Source organism: Wyeomyia smithii, chromosome 3, assembly GCF_029784165.1.
Source record: "Wyeomyia smithii strain HCP4-BCI-WySm-NY-G18 chromosome 3, ASM2978416v1, whole genome shotgun sequence".
In the NCBI taxonomy this organism is placed as follows: domain Eukaryota; kingdom Metazoa; phylum Arthropoda; class Insecta; order Diptera; family Culicidae; genus Wyeomyia; species Wyeomyia smithii.
Window position 1 is genome coordinate 75,374,294 of NC_073696.1, and position 21,685 is coordinate 75,395,978.

General features: G+C 36.8%; 1 long non-coding RNA gene across 1 annotated transcript in view; it reads left to right on the forward strand.

The window, feature by feature from the left end:
- Positions 1–21,294, forward strand: part of LOC129731080 (uncharacterized) — a 134,193-nt gene extending 112,899 nt beyond the window's left edge. The window contains exon 3 of the long non-coding RNA XR_008728972.1: positions 20,851–21,294. This is a non-coding gene — a long non-coding RNA (uncharacterized LOC129731080). The remainder of the gene's footprint in view (positions 1–20,850) is intronic.
- Positions 21,295–21,685: the final 391 nt, after the last annotated feature.

Genomic DNA, 21,685 nt, shown 5'->3' on the forward strand with positions numbered 1-21,685 from the left:
CACCGCTACCGAAATCACACACACAATGGAGTACCTCCACCATTCGAACTGTCTCTCGTTCTTTCACACTTCCTTCATTTCACACCACCGAGTGTTGACGCTTGCGAGTTTTCTCCCGAAATCATGGATACACACTCCTATTTACAGTCTTATTCGCGTGCACTCCCCTACTTGCGAGCACGATCAGCCAAAAATAATTGTTCCGAGACGCATTGGAATGGCGTGGCGTGATGCAGCGGATCGATTATAGTTAGATAAACTGTGTAAATGTAGTAAAAGCTGTTCCTATCAGATGCTTAAATGTTTATAAGTTGTCGTCAAAATGTCGCCTCAAATTCTCTCAGAAAGCAATATGTTGAACATCATGGACATCCTGAATAGTAGAACTAATGTTTGATGTTGATGGTTGCTCTAAACTGGGCTCCTTCGCATTATTGTGGAAAACATCAACAGGGTCTACTTATAAAAAAGTTGGTCACTCAGTTATTTGTTCCTTGGTGCACATTTAAATTTCTAACTCGTACTGAGACACGATCATATCGAGACAAGATCATATCGAATTTACAATCGTCTATATCAAGGCACACCAACATTTTGATTAAGGTGTAATGTATGAACGACAAAATTTTAACTCTTCAATTGACTATTTAGTTCATCCTTAAAAGGACAATTAGTTTTTTAATTCAATTTAGGATATGATGCTGTTCCCATCTCTGTGGTATTCCCGACTTTAAAAACTGTTTTCGGACAAAAAATTTGACGACAGACAGATTTTGATTGCCATCACCCCCGTTTGTGTGTTGCCAAAATACGGCAGTTTTTCACTAGAGGAATTGTCGCTACCGCACATAAGCAGCTTTTTACTAGAAAAGGTAATACCGTTACACTTACCGCTGACGCTGCTACTACTACCGCTACTGGTACTCGCTATCGCTGCTGCCCGCTGCTACATAGTTAGCACCCATCCTTCACTAGTAAACTGATTGCTTTTTCAAGACTTTTTAATGAATTTTGTTTTATTTCTTGTTATTTTAACACTTTTCAATAACAATTTTCAATAGTAGGGTAGCGAAAGGCTTCGGCAGGTTTTCTGCAGCTATCTTAACCACTGCCGAAGCCGTTCGCTACCTACAATAGTTCAAATAATCAAATTACAATTGTCTGTATTTGGGGGCTCATGCGTGGATAATTTTCAATTGATTGCTTCAAAAACGACGAGAATGCGTTGGAAACTAAGCGGCTTATAAGCATTAAAAAACACAAATTTTGTCTCCATTTCCGTTTTATATTTTCATTTTCACCCCAATGTAGCCGATCTTCCTGAGAAATGTAGTTCTACGTAAAAAAAACAAGTCTTTATTGTGCTCAACTTCAGTGATGTGTCAAGATAGTTTACAGTTCCAAATTTCCGCTAGCGAAATTTGTCAGAAAACCTGGTTGGATTCAAATCGATTGAGTTACTGCCGCGGCTTGCAGAATTACGTACACACACAGCTGTTTAAATTGAACAGCATTCGTTGGCACAGCCGGCACATTATTTAGTTTTTAGGCAAAATGGGCACGAATTCTTCTACCGCCTAATTTATCTTTACAGGCGGGACAAATAAGCATTGCCTTCCCTTGTGCGAACAAATCCTTGCGGGCACGACCGTTAATTTCACAACATTGCTAGCCGATGTGACAGAAGGCATCGCAGAAACCGCGGAGCACTGGTTTCAAATCATTAATAGGCAGATGACACTCGCCGCACAGCTTTTTATCCATCAATTCTAGCAGCAATCGTATGTTCTCTGCCACAGTTGTTTCAGTTTCAACCGCACTTGATAATACTGTGTTGAGTAAATTTATGCAACCGGACACTCGTCTTATGTTTTATCAACACGTTCACTTGCGAAAACCTTGTTTTGCACATGAAATACGCTAGCCCACCTACGGTATCAATCACGGTTTCTAAACTTGAAATCACTGAATATACCGGCGAACAGTTTGACAGATATGTGTTACGTTTTTAGCAGTCATGAGTCGTATTTATAAAACCGCTCTGAGTAGTTTATGATATTCAGAGTCCAACCCATGGTATCATGAGTCATAACTCATGATTCTATGAGTCCATGCTACAGCGATGTGTTACGCTTATAATAGCCATGAGTCACATTCTTGAAAACGCTTTTCATAGCTCATGATATTCGAGGTTGACATCATGATATCATGAGTCATAGGTCATGATTCTGTCGGAAAACAACATTCATGATTTCATGACCTGAAAGGTCATGAAAACGGGAAAATATTTTTAACCGTGTATGGTGATAAAATTGAACACATTATTATAGGGACCTGTGATCGTTCTGTTTTCACAAGACGGAACACAAAGTTCAAAAGTAATTTAAATTATTGTATAACAATTCTGATTGATCAAGATGGTTGTTAGCACTTTAAAATTTGAGTGATAATGTCGCTGAGCAGTTCAATATCGTTTCAGAAGTCAATAAGTAGAATCAATCTTATTAATCATATGAAATAAGAGCCAATTAACAATTCATTTGTTGAAAAACAATATAAAACTCGTATTAGTCAATTATTCAAAATATAGAAAATCGTTTTGCTTCCCCAGGTATACGGCGTTTAAAGGAAATTAAGTAGGATAATTATGAATACACAGCTGGAGTTTGTTAATAAAATATAGCTTGCTTATATTGATGTCAGAAACACTAGAATAAGGATCAATATTCGACATCGAAACGAAAAGTGAGTCTAGTCCGTTCGGTGAATTATAGTAACTAGCCTCTCAAGTTAATTTCGATCCGTAATCTGAACCGGAAGATACCGAATTTTACAAACGGGTTTTGTAAAGTGTTGGAATATATCAGAGCAATATTCCTCGAGTAATATTTATCAATCTATGCACGAAAACTCATTGAAAAATGGATTGGTCATTTTCGCTGGATAACCCGAGGCTTTATTTTATGCGAAGAGTATACTTTTATCATTAGGATGGCTTCCAGCCACAGGCTACCTCACCACCGTAAAAATGACCATACAAAATTTAAAAAGATGAACTTGGTGCAGACTGTTTGAAATAATGATTCAGAAGACATAGAATTAATTCGATAACTGATAAAATTTTAATAAAAATTTTTGATTAATTTATTCTTTTTCAAGTCTCTCAATAACAATGGAAAAATTTTCATATTTTTGCTCGATTTTTGGCTGATGTCATTCATGCGAACAAAAAAAACTTCAACGTTCAAGGTAAGTTAACACAAATTGAGTTTCTGAGTGGAATATAAGCAGTGCAGCTTGGCAAACTGAATCCTGCCCACAACGCATATCACCTGACGAAGCCGTCAGTTACCCTATATATATATTAAATACGGGTCAATTTTTTTGATATTGATATGTCAAATGAATTGAAAGTCTGAGAATAATAATAAAATCTATTAGATTCTAATATTATTTTGAGGCGGGGCTTACCGAATGGAAATTGACTTCGGAATGCGCTGCAAGTACTCAGTCATTCTGCAGAGGGTTTTTGGAAGGTCGGTAGAGCTAACACCTTCTAGGTTCCGAAAACAAGACAGACGCAGAAACAAGAATCAACAGCATTGTCTTTTTTCACCCTATCACTGCCAGACAGTGGAGTCTAGAAGGTCATACATACATAATACATGTCTGGGAGCCTGGGAGTTGAGCAACTAAATAACGTACTCGAAAAAATGCAACAAACAAAAATGGTCAACAAAAAATCACTTCTAGTCAAATGTTTTTATACTGTCAGGGAATAAATAAACAATTATTAGCCATAGTTTTGCAAAGTTGGTTCATTCATCCTCCTTTGTTAGATTAAATGCCCACACCTTGGACTTAACGCTACTCACCTTGGCATCCTAGGCAACACTTGCGCCATCTTTCCTCAAATCCTGGTCGTTTTGGAAGGCTTTCTCTGTTTTCCGGAGCTTACCTCTCATAATCGCCCAGAATGTTTCTATTGGACTACGTTCTGGCGAGTTTGGCATGTCGTTGGCTTTGTACCACTCCATCACCGGTTTCGCGTAATGACCCGATGCCTTTCTTCCGGGACTTCTCTGAAACATCCAGGCAGAACTTGCCGACAAAGAACATCAAGTATATTGTCTACTTATCAACGAATTTCCGCTGCACAATCACTCACTGTACAGCTTTCTGGGTTGGTACATGGCCAATGTATTCTGTCTATCGGGACGGTTAAGCACCTTACTTACCTTGAAAACATCAAGTCCGGCCCACTTCACTATATGCTGGACGATCCGGACGAAAGGTTTCTAGGCCACTATTCTAATCGAAAGGTTCGGATTGCGCTTGAAGTAATCCCTCACCTCCTTTGCCTTCACATCTTTGCTTTTTCCCCATGAACGACTCCATGAGAGATTTTCCCACTCGGGATACGATCGAAAGGTCGATTCTCAATAGTTTCGCGATCCACCCGCCAACTGACTCAGATTTTTCAACGCCCAAGCTCATATATTTTTGTCGTAGTATTTCTTGCTTGGAAGCCAACTAGATAACCTCTTCACAGATTGTGACGACATTTTACATATGTAAATATTACACTCTAAACTAGGTTTTCCCAAAAGAGAGAGAGAGAGAGAGAGAGTGAAAGAAAGAGAGAGAGAGAGAGAGAGAGAGAAAGAGAGAGAGAGAGAGAGAGAGAGAGAGAGAGAGAGAGAGAGAGAGAGAGAGAGAGAGAGAGAGAGAGAGAGAGAGAGAGAGAGTAACGAAATGCTCTGCCCCGTGACCAACAGCAGCTAAGCGCTACTCTCCTTAGGGAAAGGCTGCTGTGGCAAGTTTTAGGATGGTCCAGCTGAAGCTCGTATCTCAAAGCGAGTCAAGAATTCGGCTCAAACACTCGGAAACACTCCGCGCAACCCAATCGTTCTAAAGTCACCAAACTTCTTACATGCGACGACGTTAAACCTTAATCGGACAACTAAGAAATGGGAAAATGCTGCGGATATATTTATATCGAGCCAAATCTAACATTAACCAAAAAAATTAACTTAAAAAATTGAAAATAAATAGTCAATTTCAATTTGAAAAAAGAGATGGTTTTTAAAATATTAAACTTGAAGTTATTACACAACTTTAAAAAAGTCCACAATGGAGAAATGAAAATCAATTTTTATATGGAAGTTGTTTTTTTTTAATTTCTGATTTCAACGTTTTTCAAAACTTATGTATTCTATTGATTTTAAAAGATTAAGAAAATCATTTAGAATCAAAAAGCTCTTGTTAGTTAAGAATTCAAATGTATCGGTTTAAGGCGACATCCATAAATTACGTAACACAAAAAACCTAATTTTAGGACTACCACCCCCAATATGTAACGGAACGTAACGTCAACACCTACTTCCCCCAATATAAATTACGTAACGCTGTAGAAGAATTTGCCTAATAAAAGTGTTCGTGTTCGGAGAGTCTCTCCACAGATTTTTTGCTGGGTAACGCTGATCTTACCTTCCCCTCCGCTATGTTACAAACCGTAACGCTCAAGGATACCTCCTTCCCCCCTATGAGCGTTACCCAATTTATGGTTACTGCCTAATTTGTCAACAACCAGCTCACAACATTCTCACCGGTCATATTTTCCTCTGAGTATATATAATTCATTCTGTTCCGGGCTGGGTTTGCCTCTATAACATTATGATGCACAGAACAAAAAAGGAAATAAGGGTCATTTATATGCACACGGTTATTTAATCTTACTCCAGGTTCACAAAAGTGTACACAATTTTAAATTTGTGTCTGTAAATAAAATCGATTTTCGAAAAAATTCTATTGTAGAAAATGTTCTCGAATGCTCTATCTAACGTTTGCATTTAAAAAATGGACTTTTGAGTTTGATAAATTTCCCATGAGATGTAATTTTATTTGTTTACTTGCAACAAAGTTCAAGTTAATCGCCATGGCGGACGAAATCATGCGTGTAAGCATGTTTTTGCGTTCTTCATTCGTTTTATTTATCAATGCCTTCTCAGTTTGTTCATCAGTTTCCCCCCAGTCCTTGCGACGAAATTGTTGGAGTAGATCGTGTGCTTCAGGTTTGCCCAGAAATCCTCGATGGGACGCAGCTGGCGGGCGTTGGGCGGGTTAGCTGGCTTGGGTACTGTAGAGTTATGATCTACTTAAGCGGTTCTCAACCTGGGGTACGCGTACCCCCAGGGGTACGTGAAAGAAAAATCAGTAATGGTGGACAAAGCAATGCTTTTATAATACTTCAAATGTTGTTCAAACTTGCTCTCAAAACATGACTGTAGTAATAAAACAAACTATAGTCCAATTTGAAACCTGAACTAGACTACCACAACGAGTTCTACCACTTCTTTCTTCCGCTCTGCGAGAACATTAGAAGCCGGGGGGTACAATTAATTTGGAAAATATTGCCAAGGGGTACGCGGACGAAAAAAGGTTGAGAACCGCTGATCTACTTGCTTTATCCCCATAATCATTTTACGACAGAAAGAGATCGAATGATTTTGTTACACAGGGGAGGAGAGGAGGTGAGTTCAGCGTTAACTAACAAAAAATTTTTGGAGAAACTCTCCAAAAACGAGCATTTTTATCAAGCAAATCCTTCTACAGCGTTACGTAATTTTTATGGGAGGGTAGGTGTTGACGTTACGTTTCGTTTCATATGGTAAGGGGGTAGTCCAAAAATTGTTTTTTTTTTTTGCATTACGTAATTTATGGACGCCTCCCAAAGACAGAATTCTTGTGGAACAGTGTATTAGTTTACTTAGAAACCAAAGTGCCTTCCATTCTTGTTTGCTCCTTTCCAACAGATTCTGTAGGTACCACATCGATATTTAGCCGCTCCATTTCCTCCAACGACCACTTTGAGAAGTGGGTCATCGCCAGATTCGGCCAGAACTCCGCGTCTTCGCCCTTATGCTATTTCTTGATGAACGACGCACCATCCGGCAGGCACCTTTATCGTACTATAAATTTCCCCGTTCACGGCCAATCCGGAGTGGAAGAAAAGCGGCTATGACGTCCCTTTTTTGCTGATTTCTGCCACCACAGCACCTTCTTGGGGAACTTGGTGCGTGAAATGAACTTCACCTCGGAGCTTACTTCCTTCGTGGGGAAAGTAAAATACGAAATGCCCTGCCAGTCGTTGCCATCCACTTGATTCGACTATCTTATTCAGCCGCTGTCGCTGAGTCATGGCCAGCTACGAGATCAGTGGAAGGTACTGCCGTTTCCTGACATGTATATGGGTCATTCCATACGAAGTGACCACGGAAAAGAATAAACTTGGACACGACCATCACGGATTTGGCTCAAGGCGGGGGAATTATTCATCTAGGTTCACTATAAAAAAAATCCCAATTTTGGTGTCGATTGGAATGTCCCCAGCTCTGTGGGACCCCCCTCTTTGTGACAAAGTCAGGCAATTTTTGTTCAAAATTCCGTTTTCCTTTTTCTTACAATTCATAGATGTAGGACGTCCGCAAAATACTGATAGATGATTTTTAAAGAAAATAAACCAAGGAATCCAAAAAAAATATAATTTTTGACTGGAAGTGTTGTCAGATAGATTATTTTTGTATTTGAAAACTAAATTTACATTTTTCGGCAAATGCAGCTATTTTTATTTTAAATTTAATAATTTCATCGTGTTCCTTGGAAAATTTGAAATGGAACCAAGGAATCCAGAAAAATAGCATTTTTGACCGGAAGTGTTTCCAGATAGATTATTTTTCTATTTAAGAACTAAATTTGCATTTTTCGGCAAATGTAGCTTAGTTAATTTAAATTTGAAGGTTTTATCGTGTTTCTCGGAAAATTTTACATAAGAAACGATAATCACCTCGTGTGGTAATATGAGCCAATCTCGAGATATAGCATTTTTACAAAAATGGTTTTAAATTTCGTTAGGCCGTTACAAATTTTATTTTCATTTTATGTCACCCCCCCCCCCGTTCAAAAATTTTGAATATTGGAAGGGGCAGAAAAAAAAAGCTCATACTTTTTTTTTATTTTATTGGTTTTCCGACATCATAAATGCTTAATTTAGCAATGAACAACTCCAGTGACAGCGAGTGTCGTCAGAAGGCAAGCAAAATTAAAAATAATAATAATAACAAAGTGTTATTTTTCAACATTTATTTGAGTGCAAGTTACAAACGTCATAACTTGCACACAAACTTTTATCAATGATATTTCTTTTATTTTCGTCTCGGTGTTATTTATTTTTTGCCACCCCCTTTGCTAACTTTGATAACTTTGGACACAAAAAGAATTCGAAATTTGTATCAGCCTAATTATTTTTTCGTAAAAATGCTATATCTCGAGATTGGCTGATAATTGTTTCTTACGTGATAATTGTTTCTTACGTAAAATTTTCCGAAAAACACGATGAAACTTTCAAATTTGAAATAAACTCAGCAGCATTTGCCGAAAAATGCAAATTCAGTTTTTGAATAGAAAAATAAACTATCTGGCAACACTTCCGGTTAAAAATAATATTTTTTCTGGATTCCTTGATTTATTTTCTTCAAAATTCTTTCATCACTATTTTTCGGGTGTCTTACGGCTATAAACTATAAAATAAATTAATTACGAAATTTACAACTATTTTCGAAAATTGTTATATCTCGAGATTGGCTCATATTACTTCGGAATGATAGTTGTTTCTTACGTGAAATTTTCCAAGGAACACGATGAAATTTAGTAAAGCGGGCAAACGATGAAATTATCAAATTAAAAATAAAAATGGCTGCTTTTGCCGAAAAATGTAAATTTAGTTTTCAAATACAAAAATAATCTATCTGGCAACACTTCCAGTCAAAAACTATATTTTTTTTGGATTCCTTGGTTTATTTTATTTAAAAATCATCTATCAGTGTTTTGCGGACGTCCTACATCTATGAATTAGAACACGCACTCTTCTGAATGGAGTAGCTTCACTGTTTCCGCCATCATGGTTAGAGTTCCACTGATGGAGCTGTCATTTTTTTGCTGACTCATGGGTTATTATGATTGATGCTGCAGGGATACCAAATGTGCAGATTTGTCTGCAAAACACAGATTTTGGAGTCCGTGTGCAGATATTTATTGATTTGCAGATATTTGCAGTTTTTCCACGGTTTCTGCAGATTTTTGTCAGAGTCTCCTTATATTCGCGCAGATTTTCCTAAAATGTGTGCAGGTTTTTACAGACTTTTGCCTGCGGGAGCGAAATTTTTTCGGATCACGGATGGATTTTTTTCAGATTTCGAGCACATTTTTCGGGTTTTTCGAGCAGTTGCAGACATTTTTCAAAAACATCTGGCATCTCTGGCTGCATGAGTAGTTTCGTCAGCACCTGTGTAGGTAAATCCATGAAAAATTAGTTATTATTGTTCATTTTTTAATGCAAACGTTAGCACTTTAGAACTTTTAGCGTTCTAAACTTAGGTTTAGAAACGCTAACCACTAGTTCACTTAGTTTGTAGAAAAGTGGTAAACTGTCTTTACAAAACTGTGAACTGCTTCGAATAACGAACATTCTTTACTGTGATAGCTAGTTACTTTGATAACGTAATTATCAGCTGTCCTCTTTACGGGACAAGTGAAAGGCTGTCTTTTTATCAGAAAATGTGGTTCGAAATATCATACAAACCACGGGAACCTTCAGATAGCCATGTCCAAACCACGCTCTACACTGAGTGGCATATCTGAAACACGGCACGACGTGTATTGCAACTGCAACTGAGTGTTAGTGTTGAATCGACAACACGCAGAGCGATAGCTGAACCACCGGTGGCAGTGGCTGTTTTTCATTTTCGCCACGGGCGTTTCAAACTTCGGCAAACACCGGAACCGAGGGATTTGGCTTCGTAAAAACACCGGCCACAGCCGAGAGTTTCAACTTCGAGAAAGCATCTCGACAACACGCTCGCCTGCTTGTCCTAGCGCGGGTTGATTTGATTAGTGTTGGAAAATATTGAGCAAAATCCGTTTGCGAGTTTTGATGTTTTCAATCAAACCTATCTCGCTTTGGCAAGAGAGTGCGAGGTCGCAAAAGCACTTGTTTACTTGTTAACTTAATGGTCTTTTAGGATGAATCCTATATGGTATTTTGCAAGTGCAAGAAATAATTCGTATGCTTTGTGCCGTCAGCGATAAATCAACAACTAATGTTAGCGCCGAAATTAAACGATATTATCGATAAGAAGCGATCATCCAAATTAACGATAAATATTGATAACTTTTCCATCTGTAGATTTGGCCGTGGAATTTTAACAAAGTAGACGCTGACTGGACTATATGGCATTAATCCTAGAACAGAATACTTTTTGTTTTGTATGGCGTCTGATGATAGAGGAATGCGGTTGAATTAGTTTACTATAGCGTTTGTCGGCATTTGCGGGAAGCCCCAAAAAGAGTAATGTTTAATATTGATAATTTGTGGAACATAAAAATATGCAAGAGTAGAAATTTTTCTGAATTTATTTTTTAAATTTTTTTTCACTTGGTTAATTTTTCGAATGGACAAAATTATTGTTCCCATTATTGTCGAAGAAACCATACCGATCGAATAAGCCGTTCAGATTGAGATACATGCTTGATGTCTCCGGCAAAATTTTAGGTGATCTAAAAACAAGAAACTTGGCCGAAGACATCATCGCTTTCAATCGCTTACATATTATGAGCAACATTAACCCGTAAAGACCCGGGACGGAACTTTTTTTTAGAAAATGGTCGTTCTCAGCGATGCTGCGGCCGATTTGAGTAAACTCGGAATATTATTCAAGGGAAATAGTTGCTCTAAGTTTTAGTAAGGGTGCCACCCCTCTGAACCCCTCCCAGTTTATGTGAGACCCAAATATGTCTGTGCCTTTTTTTATTTTTTCCTACTGATTGAACAAACGCATGGATTTATCATACGTATCAAATGTCCTTTGCATCAAATCATGTCGAGTAGATGATATACGATTAACAAAAGTAAATTTTGAAGTTACCAAATTATTTCAGTGCAAAATCACATAACTACGTATTTTCATAGAAAGTCAAAAAAGATGTTCTACTGAGGGAGATTGTAGCTGTGTCCTTCAAGTTTTCTACTCTACATTTTTAGAAAAAGGTCTCCTGAATTCGAATATGGCGAAAGATTTATTCTAGCAGGAACAGATTTTGAGAAAAACAAGTTTGAATTCACTAAAGTACGAATTTTCATGGAAATTCGATTTTCTCAGTCTCTCACAGTAGGTTTCTATTTTGTTTTTCCATTTTTCAACTTTGCATTTCTAGAAAAAGGTCTCCTGAATTCAAATATGGCGATGGATTTATTCTAGCATGAACAGATTTTGAGAAAAACAAGTTTGAATTCACTAAAGTACGAATTTTCATGGAAATTCGATTTTCTCAGTCTCTCACAGTAGGTTTCTATTTTGTTTTTCCATTTTTCAACTTTACATTTTTAGAAAAAGGTCTCCTGGATTCAAATATAGCGAAAGATTTATTCTAGCATGAACAGATTTTGAGAAAAACAAGTTTGAATTCACTAAAGTACGAATTTTAATGGAAATTCGATTTTCTCAGTCTCTCACAGTAGGTTCCTATTTTGTTTTTCCATTTTTCAACTTTGCATTTCTAGAAAAAGGTCTCCTGAATTCAAATATGGCGAAAGATTTATTCTAGCATGAACAGATTTTGAGAAAAACAAGTTTGAATTCACTAAAGTACGAATTTTCATGGAAATTCGATTTTCTCAGTCTCTCACAGTAGGTTTCTATTTAGTTTTTCCATTTTTCAACTTTACATTTTTAGAAAAAGGTCTCCTGAATTCGAATATGGCGAAAGATTTATTCTAGCATGAACAGATTTTGAGAAAAACAAGTTTGAATTCACTAAAGTACGAATTTTCATGGAAATTCGATTTTCTCAGTCTCTCACAGTAGGTTTCTATTTTGTTTTTCCATTTTTCAACTTTACATTTTTAGAATTAGGTCTCCTGAATTCGAATATGGCGAAAGATTTATTCTAGCATGAACAGATTTTGAGAAAAACAAGTTTGAATTCACTAAAGTACGAATTTTCATGGAAATTCGATTTTCTCAGTCTCTCACAGTAGGTTTCTATTTTGTTTTTCCATTTTTCAACTTTACATTTTTAGAAAAAGGTCTCCTGAATTCAAATATGGCGAAAGATTTATTCTAGCATGAACAGATTTTGAGAAAAACAAGTTTGAATTCACTAAAGTACGAATTTTCATGGAAATTTGACTTTCTCAGTCTCTCACAGTAGATTTTTGTTTTATTTTTCCATTTTTCAACTTTGCATTTTATAAAAGGTCTCCTGAATCCAAATATGGTGAAAGATTTATTCTAGCATGAACTGATTTTGAGAAAAACGAGTTTGAACTCACTAAGGTACTAAGGTACTCACTAAGGTACATTAAGGTACACACTAACACAAACGTTTTGCGGTGCCAGTGCTCACATCGATTTTTTTTATCTTCGTTGGTTTGGTTAGTTATTCGTAGTTCCGACCGTAGTCTCCGTATAAATTGTCCAAGAAAACAAAAAAAAACTCTATCGTCCGCTTTATTTACTCTAAAGACTAATCACAAGCCACGTGACTCTTTTTTTTGTTTTAAAACTTGAAAGGCTTTAATTTTTTTTTTCAGTTCGTATATCTCTAAATCAACCCGAGATTCCGTATGGTTTATAAATATACGAATTCTGCTCTATGCTATGAACCAAAACTTTGATACCGAGTTGCTGGTATCTTGTTAGATACAGATATAATTACTTGTCTAAGACGTACATACTTTGATAATTTTAACCATGTTTCACTCAAAATCTGTTCATGCTACAATAAATCTTTCGCCATATTTGAATTCAGGAGACCTTTTTCTAAAAATGTAAAGTTGAAAAATGGAAAAACTAAATAGAAACCTACTGTGAGAGACTGAGAAAATCGAATTTCCATGAAAATTCGTACTTTAGTGAATTCAAACTTGTTTTTCTCAAAATCTGTTCATGCTAGAATAAATCTTTCGCCATATTTGAACTCAGGAGACCTTTTTCTAAAAATGTAAAGTTGAAAAATGGAAAAACAAAATAGAAACCTACTGTGAGAGACTGAGAAAATCGAATTTCCATGAAAATTCGTACTTTAGTGAATTCAAACTTGTTTTTCTCAAAATCTGTTCATGCTAGAATAAATCTTTCGCCATATTTGAATTCAGGAGACCTTTTTCTAAAAATGTAAAGTTGAAAAATGGAAAAACAAAATAGAAACCTACTGTGAGAGACTGAGAAAATCGAATTTCCATGAAAATTCGTACTTTAGTGAATTCAAACTTGTTTTTCTCAAAATCTGTTCATGCTAGAATAAATCTATCGCCATATTTGAATTCAGGAGACCTTTTTCTAGAAATACAAAGTTGAAAAATGGAAAAACAAAATAGAAACCTACTGTGAGAGACTGAGAAAAACGAATTTCCATGAAAATTCGTACTTTAGTGAATTCAAACTTGTTTTTCTCAAAATCTGTTCATGCTAGAATAAATCTTTCGCCATATTTGAATTCAGGAGACCTTTTTCTAAAAATGTAAAGTTGAAAAATGGAAAAACAAAATAGGAACCTACTGTGAGAGACTGAGAAAATCGAATTTCCATGAAAATTCGTACTTTAGTGAATTCAAACTTGTTTTTCTCAAAATCTGTTCATGCTAGAATAAATCTTTCGCCATATTTGAATTCAGGAGACCTTTTTCTAAAAATGTAAAGTTGAAAAATGGAAAAACAAAATAGAAACCTACTGTGAGAGACTGAGAAAATCGAATTTCCATGAAAATTCGTACTTTAGTGAATTCAAACTTGTTTTTCTCAAAATCTGTTCATGCTAGAATAAATCTTTCGCCATATTCGAATTCAGGAGACCTAATTCTAAAAATGTAAAGTTGAAAAATGGAAAAACAAAATAGAAACCTACTGTGAGAGACTGAGAAAATCGAATTTCCATGAAAATTCGTACTTTAGTGAATTCAAACTTGTTTTTCTCAAAATCTGTATATGCTAGAATGAATCTTTTAACATATTTGGACTTAGAAGACCTAATTCTAAAAATGTAGAGTAGAAAACTTGAAGGACACAGCTACAATCTCCCTCAGTAGAACATCTTTTTTGACTTTCTATGAAAATACGTAGTTATGTGATTTTGCACTGAAATAATTTGGTAACTTCAAAATTTACTTTTGTTAATCGTATTTCATCTACTCGACATGATTTGATGCAAAGGACATTTGATACGTATGATAAATCCATGCGTTTGTTCAATCAGTAGGAAAAAATAAAAAAAGGCACAGACATATTTGGGTCTCACATAAACTGGGAGGGGTTCAGAGGGGTGGCACCCTTACTAAAACTTAGAACAACTATTCCCCTTGAATAATATTCCGAGTTTACTCAAATCGGCCGCAGCATCGCTGAGAACGACCATTTTCTAAAAAAAAGTTCCGTCCCGGGTCTTTACGGGTTAAGTTTTCTATCAAGAGGTACTGAAAATCACAATTTTCATTATAACTTTTTTCTCAGATTTTTCCGAGTTTTCAAACCTTCTACAAAGTTATCAGTCATCCAAAAATGCATGTTTATACAGAACATTGTTTTTTTTATCTCCCAAAATAAAAAAGTTTTTTGACATATTTCGATATTTTCACCTCAACCATCTCCAAATTACGCGATTTTACGCAAATGGCAAATCCATACGATGAAATAACTATCTTAGGACTTACAATAATAGGTACAAACTTTTGTATGTTAGAGTATGTGAGCAGCCTTTCCGCCTGATTTTCGAAGCTATTTGATGCCGATTTTTACATGAAAAAATTAAAAAATAAAACAGTTTTGAGTTCCGAAGGTAGCACTAAACGATCTTGAGCTAATTATGCATGCACACTTTGGTGACGTTAGTGTTAAAAATAGATTAACAAAAATATGAGTTTTTTCTTATATTAATCTTCAGATTGAGAGAATATCATACTAGTAAGATTTCCCGCTGCTTTGGTTGCTCATTTCGTCAGATCCTGTTATCACAGAAGCACGTGAGTGGCCAAAAGTGGACATTAAAACTTTTTCTGTGCTCGTCCTTTTTGAAATCGGGTAAGAAGAATAAATGGAATTTGAAAAAAAAGCTACTATTTTCATCCACGCTTACATCACTGAAAAAATATATTTAAATTTAAAAATTTAAATTTATTTCTAACATTTTCCCTATTTTTTTTACCCTTACCAAAACATGCATGCAAGTTAAACTTAAGATCACTTAGTACCACCTTCGAAACTCAAAACTCTTCATTATAAAATTTTTGTATATAAAAAGCGGCATCAAATAGCTTTGAAAAACAGGCGGAAAGGCTGCTTACATACTGTTACATACAAAAGTTTTTGCCTTTTATTGAAAGTCTTAAGTTAGTTATTTTATCGTACGGATTTGCCACTTGCGTAAAATTGCGTAATTTGGAGATGATTGAGGTGAAAATATCTCCAAAATTATCGAAATATGTCAAAAAACTTTTTTATTTTGGGAGATAAAAAAACAATGTTCTGCATAAACATGCATTTTTGGATGACTGATGACTTTGTAGAAGGTTTGAAAACTAGGAAAAATCTGAGAAAAAAGTTATAATGAAAATTGTGATTTTCTGTACCTCTTGATAGAAAACTTTATGTTGCTCATAATATGTAAGCGATAGAAACATGATGTCTTCGGCCAAGTTTCTTGTTTTTAGATCACCTAAAATTTTGCCGGAGACATCAAGCATCTATCTCAATCTGATAAAAAAGAAAATTTCCCATCTCACTTTTAGGTGGATTGATCACTCATCTTCCTACATAGAAAGATGCATTTATAAATATCTTGAAACATCTCCGAACATACATTATGGTTATAATCAACATTTGATTCTCTATTCATTCAATCGCACGAAAACGGCAAAATAAAACACTGTGGAACGGCTTATTCGATCGGTATGGATTTTTCGACAATATTGACGACAATAAAAATTTTAAAAGTATATTCAGAAAAATTTCTACTCTTGCATATTTTTATGTTACACAAATCATCAATATCAAACATTACTCTCTTTGGGGATTCCCGCAAATGCCGACAAACGCTATAGTAAACTAATTCAACCGCATTTCTCTATCATCAGACGCCATACAAAACAAAAAGTATTCTGTTCTAGGATTAATGCCAAATAGTCCAGTCAGCGTCTAATTTGTTTAAATTCCACGGCCAAATATACAGATGGGAAAGCTATCAATGTTTATCGTTAATTTGGATGATCGCTTTTTATCGATAATATCGTTTAATTTCGGCGCTAACAATAGTTGTTGATTTATCGCTGACGGCACAAAGCATACGAATTATTTCTTGCGCTTTCAAAATACCATATAGGATTCATCCTAAATGACCATTAAATTAACAAGTAAACAAGTGCTTTTGCGACCTCGCACTCTCTTGCCAAAGCGAGATAGGTTTGATTGAAGACATCAAAACTCGCAAACAGATTTTGCTCGATATTTTCCAACACTAATCAAATCAACCCGCGCTAAGACAAGCAGGCGAGCGTGTCGTCGAGATGCTTTCTCGAAGTTGAAACTCTCGGCTGCGGCCGGTGTTTTTACGAAGCCAAATCCCTCGATTCCGGTGTTTGCCGAAGTTTGAAACACCCGTGGCGAGAATGAAAAACAGCCACTGCCACCGGTGGTTCGGCTATCGCTCTGCGTGTTGTCGATTCAACACTAAAACTCAGTTGCAGTTGCAATACACGTCGTGCCGTGTTCCGATGCAAAAGTGGCAACCGGGCAGCACAGCTCGGTGTTTCGACCATGGATGTTCAGAACAGTGGTTCACAATCGTAAAGGGCTATTCCCACTGCTTTCGTTCCGGGACCGGGCCGTGGCTGTTCCGCGTGTCGTCCGGGCTCGTTTGAGATTGATTGCATGCGTTCTTATGAACGCATTCACACCGACGCACCGTGCCCAGACCGCGGCAGCGTTGAGTTGCCGTCGTGCTGCCGCAGTGCGAGAGAAAAACTATCGTTGCCGACGATACTTTGTGTTGGACGGAGAGTGCACGGAAGGCACTCGGGTGGATGCGTGTATGTTGTAGTGACATATTTCGCGCGGAGTGAGCTGCGGTTTGAAAAAAAGAGAAAGACGTTCTTTCACATACACACATCAACATTTCTCAGCCAGAGCGCAGCGCGGGCACGGTTCAAGCACGCCGCAGTGTGAATGCATGAAAAGTCTCGGACGAGCCCGGTCCCTGAACGGAAGCAGTGGGAATAGCCCTTAAAATCTCCAACCGGTAAAATGCCAATCTGGAGGAGAGGAGGTGCCCAAGATCACGCGTGATGCCAAAAAGGTTGGCAATCACATAGTTAACACCATAAAAATGTTGAACCTTCGCTGGATGTAGATTACATCTACCATGGAACGGATCGTCAAGCTTTCTTTCTTCAAATCATCAGCGAATGATAAACACAGTTCAAATCATTGCAGTAAAACTGTAAGATTAACAGATCCAAGTGGTTGCCGTGTGGGAACCCATTTAAGGCTGGAATAACGTTTACGACCGATAAAGTGGGAATAATACCACGCATCACACTGCCACTAGTACCGAGTCTTTCGAGTTTAGCAAGTGTAACGGCATGATTAATTTTTGACAACTACAGTAGATTTGTATTGTTTGATCTGCACAAAACGAATCCGTGTTGATCCTCGCTCATATATTCTTTGCAGTGAAACTGCAATGAAGTCATGATCACAAGCTCAAGAAATTGAAAATGGCACTTAATGATATTCCTTGGTAATTGTTTACACCCTCCCTGCAACCTACTTTTTTATAGATGAGTTACAGGTTACACCCCGCTCGAAAGAGACAGGCCAATCACGAGCTGAATAGGGGCTAGCACAATCTCAATGTATTTTTTTAAAAACACGCATTATTGAGTCTACTCAGAGTATTCTTAATCAAAAGTGAAACTTCAAGAACTCACTTCATGGCCAAATGAGCGCGCCTGTTTTTCAGCAAAGAGTTAGCAGATCATGTTCGGTTCGGAAACCATTTAAGGAATGGTCATGGTTGAAGGAAGACTCGATTCTTTACGCTTTTAGTAATTGCGCTGCATAGTTTGCAGATGTCGTCCGAAACAATCCTAATTGGTCCTTTTGTACAGGGTGGCAACATAGAAGTGATACACGTATTCGAGTGCCTCTCGTTGTATTTTCTGTCACAGAATGACAAACATCTGAGCATGTTTTGAAAGAGTGACGTATTAACTGTTTATTCGAAATAAATACAGTCACTTTTCAGTTCCGCTATTGAGAAAATTACAATGGATTCGAATAGAGAACAAAAACAAACAAGGATCTTGCACCAGCGCATAGGGCATAGATCGTTTAGAATAAGGATTTTTAAAGAAAAGTTACGAAGAGTTAAACCGATTTAACTGTAAAAATTGCCAATTCAGCTATGTTTAGTTATTGGGAGCCTCCCAATGGTCCCTATTTGGTTTTCTTCGTCAATAAATAAGAGAGAAACAGTGAAGTATATCGATGATTTTAGTAGCAAGAAAATCATTAGTATACCTACTGTGCGGAAGAAATTGAAATATATTTTGCAATTCACGAAATTGTATGTTAGTATTTTTCCGAAGCTTGTGTTGAAAGTTTTTGTTCAAAATGTCTAAAATAATAAAAAGAAAATTCAATGAAATGTACCGTACTGCATCAAATTTAGAACGCTTAAGCTATGATGTAACCTCTTGCACTGAAAAATCAACGAAAAATCAATTTTCTCTTCGATCTTAAAGGTTTAACATGTAAATTATTTAATTTTAAAGCGCAATTTATATACATTCAAACATGTTTTGTTCATGAAATTAATGAGAATTTAGAACTCAGCTTTGATTCAAATTCCGATTACTTCATTGTAATCACTAAGAGATAGATAGACAAACCGTCTCAACACTGACTGTCACTTTTTTCAACGCCTGCTGGTTCTCAGACGTGATCCTATAGTAAAAAGCTATACATCACTGGGTAAAGAACATTCCGAGGAACGTAATGGTATAAAGTAATTATACTTTTGATTACTCTACCTATAATAATGTGAATTTTAATTTGAGGTGTTCGAAGTTTGAGTCAAAACGGTATAAACTTGTGTAAAAGTCAATCAATCAGCTTATAATGTTTATGGACAATAATGGTGTAATTTTTCTGCGACGAGTGGAACTTGCACCCAAAGTTACCCTAATAATTTTTAGATGTCATGAATCTTCAGACCTTTTTGCAAAATATATTGGAATAATCACGGAAAGAATTGCACAGAACCGAACATTGATTTTCCAAGCCATCTAGTTTAATTGGGAATTAAACGAAAGTTTAATGAATTGGAAGCAAGCTCGACCTCTGCTGAAACCTCCAAAATTCATTCAACATCTATGATAGAACAATGTTGACCGTACCAAAACCGGAAATTTCAACAATATGGAATGCTATTCCAAAGCAAATCTTTAATTTAGGTTATTTCTCGAGACAACCCGTCTGCCTGTCGATGGAGAACATCAAAAGTAAATTCCAGCCGAAGCTCCGACAGTAGTCTTTTGATGAACAATAAATTAAAATTTTATCATGGCTTGATGATCCGATCCTGCTGAACGGAGGACGATGATAGAAAAACCACATACACACACATGCAGCATCTCTACCATTTACGTACGTTGCAGGATCCATTACAGAGCCGGTTTTTGGAATTCCTTCCGAGCCATTAATGCCCATCCACTAACTCCGACCAGCCAAATACTGTCCATTTGCTTTAATGACTTCCGGATTAGAAATGAAGCTATTAAGGACGGCAGTAGTGAGTAGAACAACAAAAGCAATCTATCGCTCGCTTTGTATTACCCGCCCACACACACATACACACACTTGACTCACAATAGAGGAACCACACAGAGAGCTTCAATTCAATCGCATCGGCACAAAAATCCACCCGATGCCGAACAATAGACTGCTCTGCTAGAGCTAGTCTGAGCTATGGCTTTCGAAGATTACTCTGTAGCCCGGAAAATCGTTCATCTAGAAAGAAGGTTTTCGGTTTGTTTTTCTGTTGATTTGTTTTTTTTTGTTTTGGTTGATCCGCAGAGTGAGTCACACACAGGATTGAATAGGAAACTGCTCCAGAAGCTAGTGAGCAAGGCTTTCAGACAATCATTTACTCTATGCGTCGGTGCTTGTGTGGATGAGGGGTGGGAGAGGTAAAGGGGAGCTGTGTACGGTTTGAATGAGAAAATCTTTATTTATTATTGTAGGTGCCGGTGGTTGCTAGTGCTGTCTGTTCAATACGACAACTGCGTATGGTACAGTTATATTGTGGAGTTTTGCTTCCGACTTACGACCGCTCCTGGAATGTGGTTCTATTAGCGATTGATCGCGATGCAGGATAACAGTGAAGTGGTGGTATGTGTGAATATCTTAGACCGAGTAATCCGATTGCCAAAATATGTTTGTGCAGAAGAGATATAATTTCTTTCCTGGTTGAATGTGCGTTTAATAATGATGTTGAGAAACAAATTATTGTTCAGGTCAATAAATAGTGGGAGGTAATCGCTCATAAGAACGAGAACCGGTGTAAAGCATGTTTATTTGAATGCATGCAAACATAGCTTCGTTTACATTTATGTTAAACCATAGCCAAAAGACAAAAGTTGGTACACATTACTATTAACATTTAGCAACACTATACACCGTAAATACTTTGAAATGAACTTCGTGTTATTAAGTTAATTCCCTTTTTCTTTTTTATTTGCAGGTAAAAATAACAGAGGAGTTTCTTGCGGCTTCGCAATCCTCTGAGTAAACTAACAGTTGATGAAAAATTATGGTAAAAAAAACAAAAAAAAAAAAACATTGCAAAATAAAGGAGCACAATTGGCGGGTAATTATAACCATCGTATCACAAACGAATACCTTAAAAGAGCGATTCTATATTTGGGTAAATGAAAGCTTAGAAGTTTTAAAAGATGCACTTTTTCGTACAAACACTGGATTCCTTTTTAGCATATTATGCTATTACTTACGAAGCCATATAAAATAAAATAGCAAAACAGGCTGTATGTTGTGAATCCGTTCAATCAAGATAAGCATCCTGGTTGAGGCAATCATCGTTCCACGTAAGACATCAGGCTTGCAGGTACGAATACAAATTCGTTACTCAAATTGTACGTATGTTTTCTGCATACCACATTTCTGTCGCCGCCGCTATAAAGCCAACAATAGAAATCAATTTACTGCGCTCGGCAATTCCGTACGGAAAATTGCCTCCAGAGCATCTCATTTGATGATTTTATTCGCTGGCAGGCACCACTCTCTTCCGAAGGTCGGTATTCGCTACACGGACAAAAAGAAATCGTGACACCCACACCATCGCGCGTACACAATCACATCAAATTACCGTCGGATTTGCCGCTCAAATCGCTCGGCTCCAGGAACGAGGGAAATCTGTTTTCTCCAACAATGTTACTACTGACTGTAAGTAGTTGTTCAAAATATACTAAATATTTTTTTTCCACTGAAACAAAATAAGCATGTACGTTCGTCATATGAAATCTTAATATCACCCTACTTACATTTTGATCGATACTGTA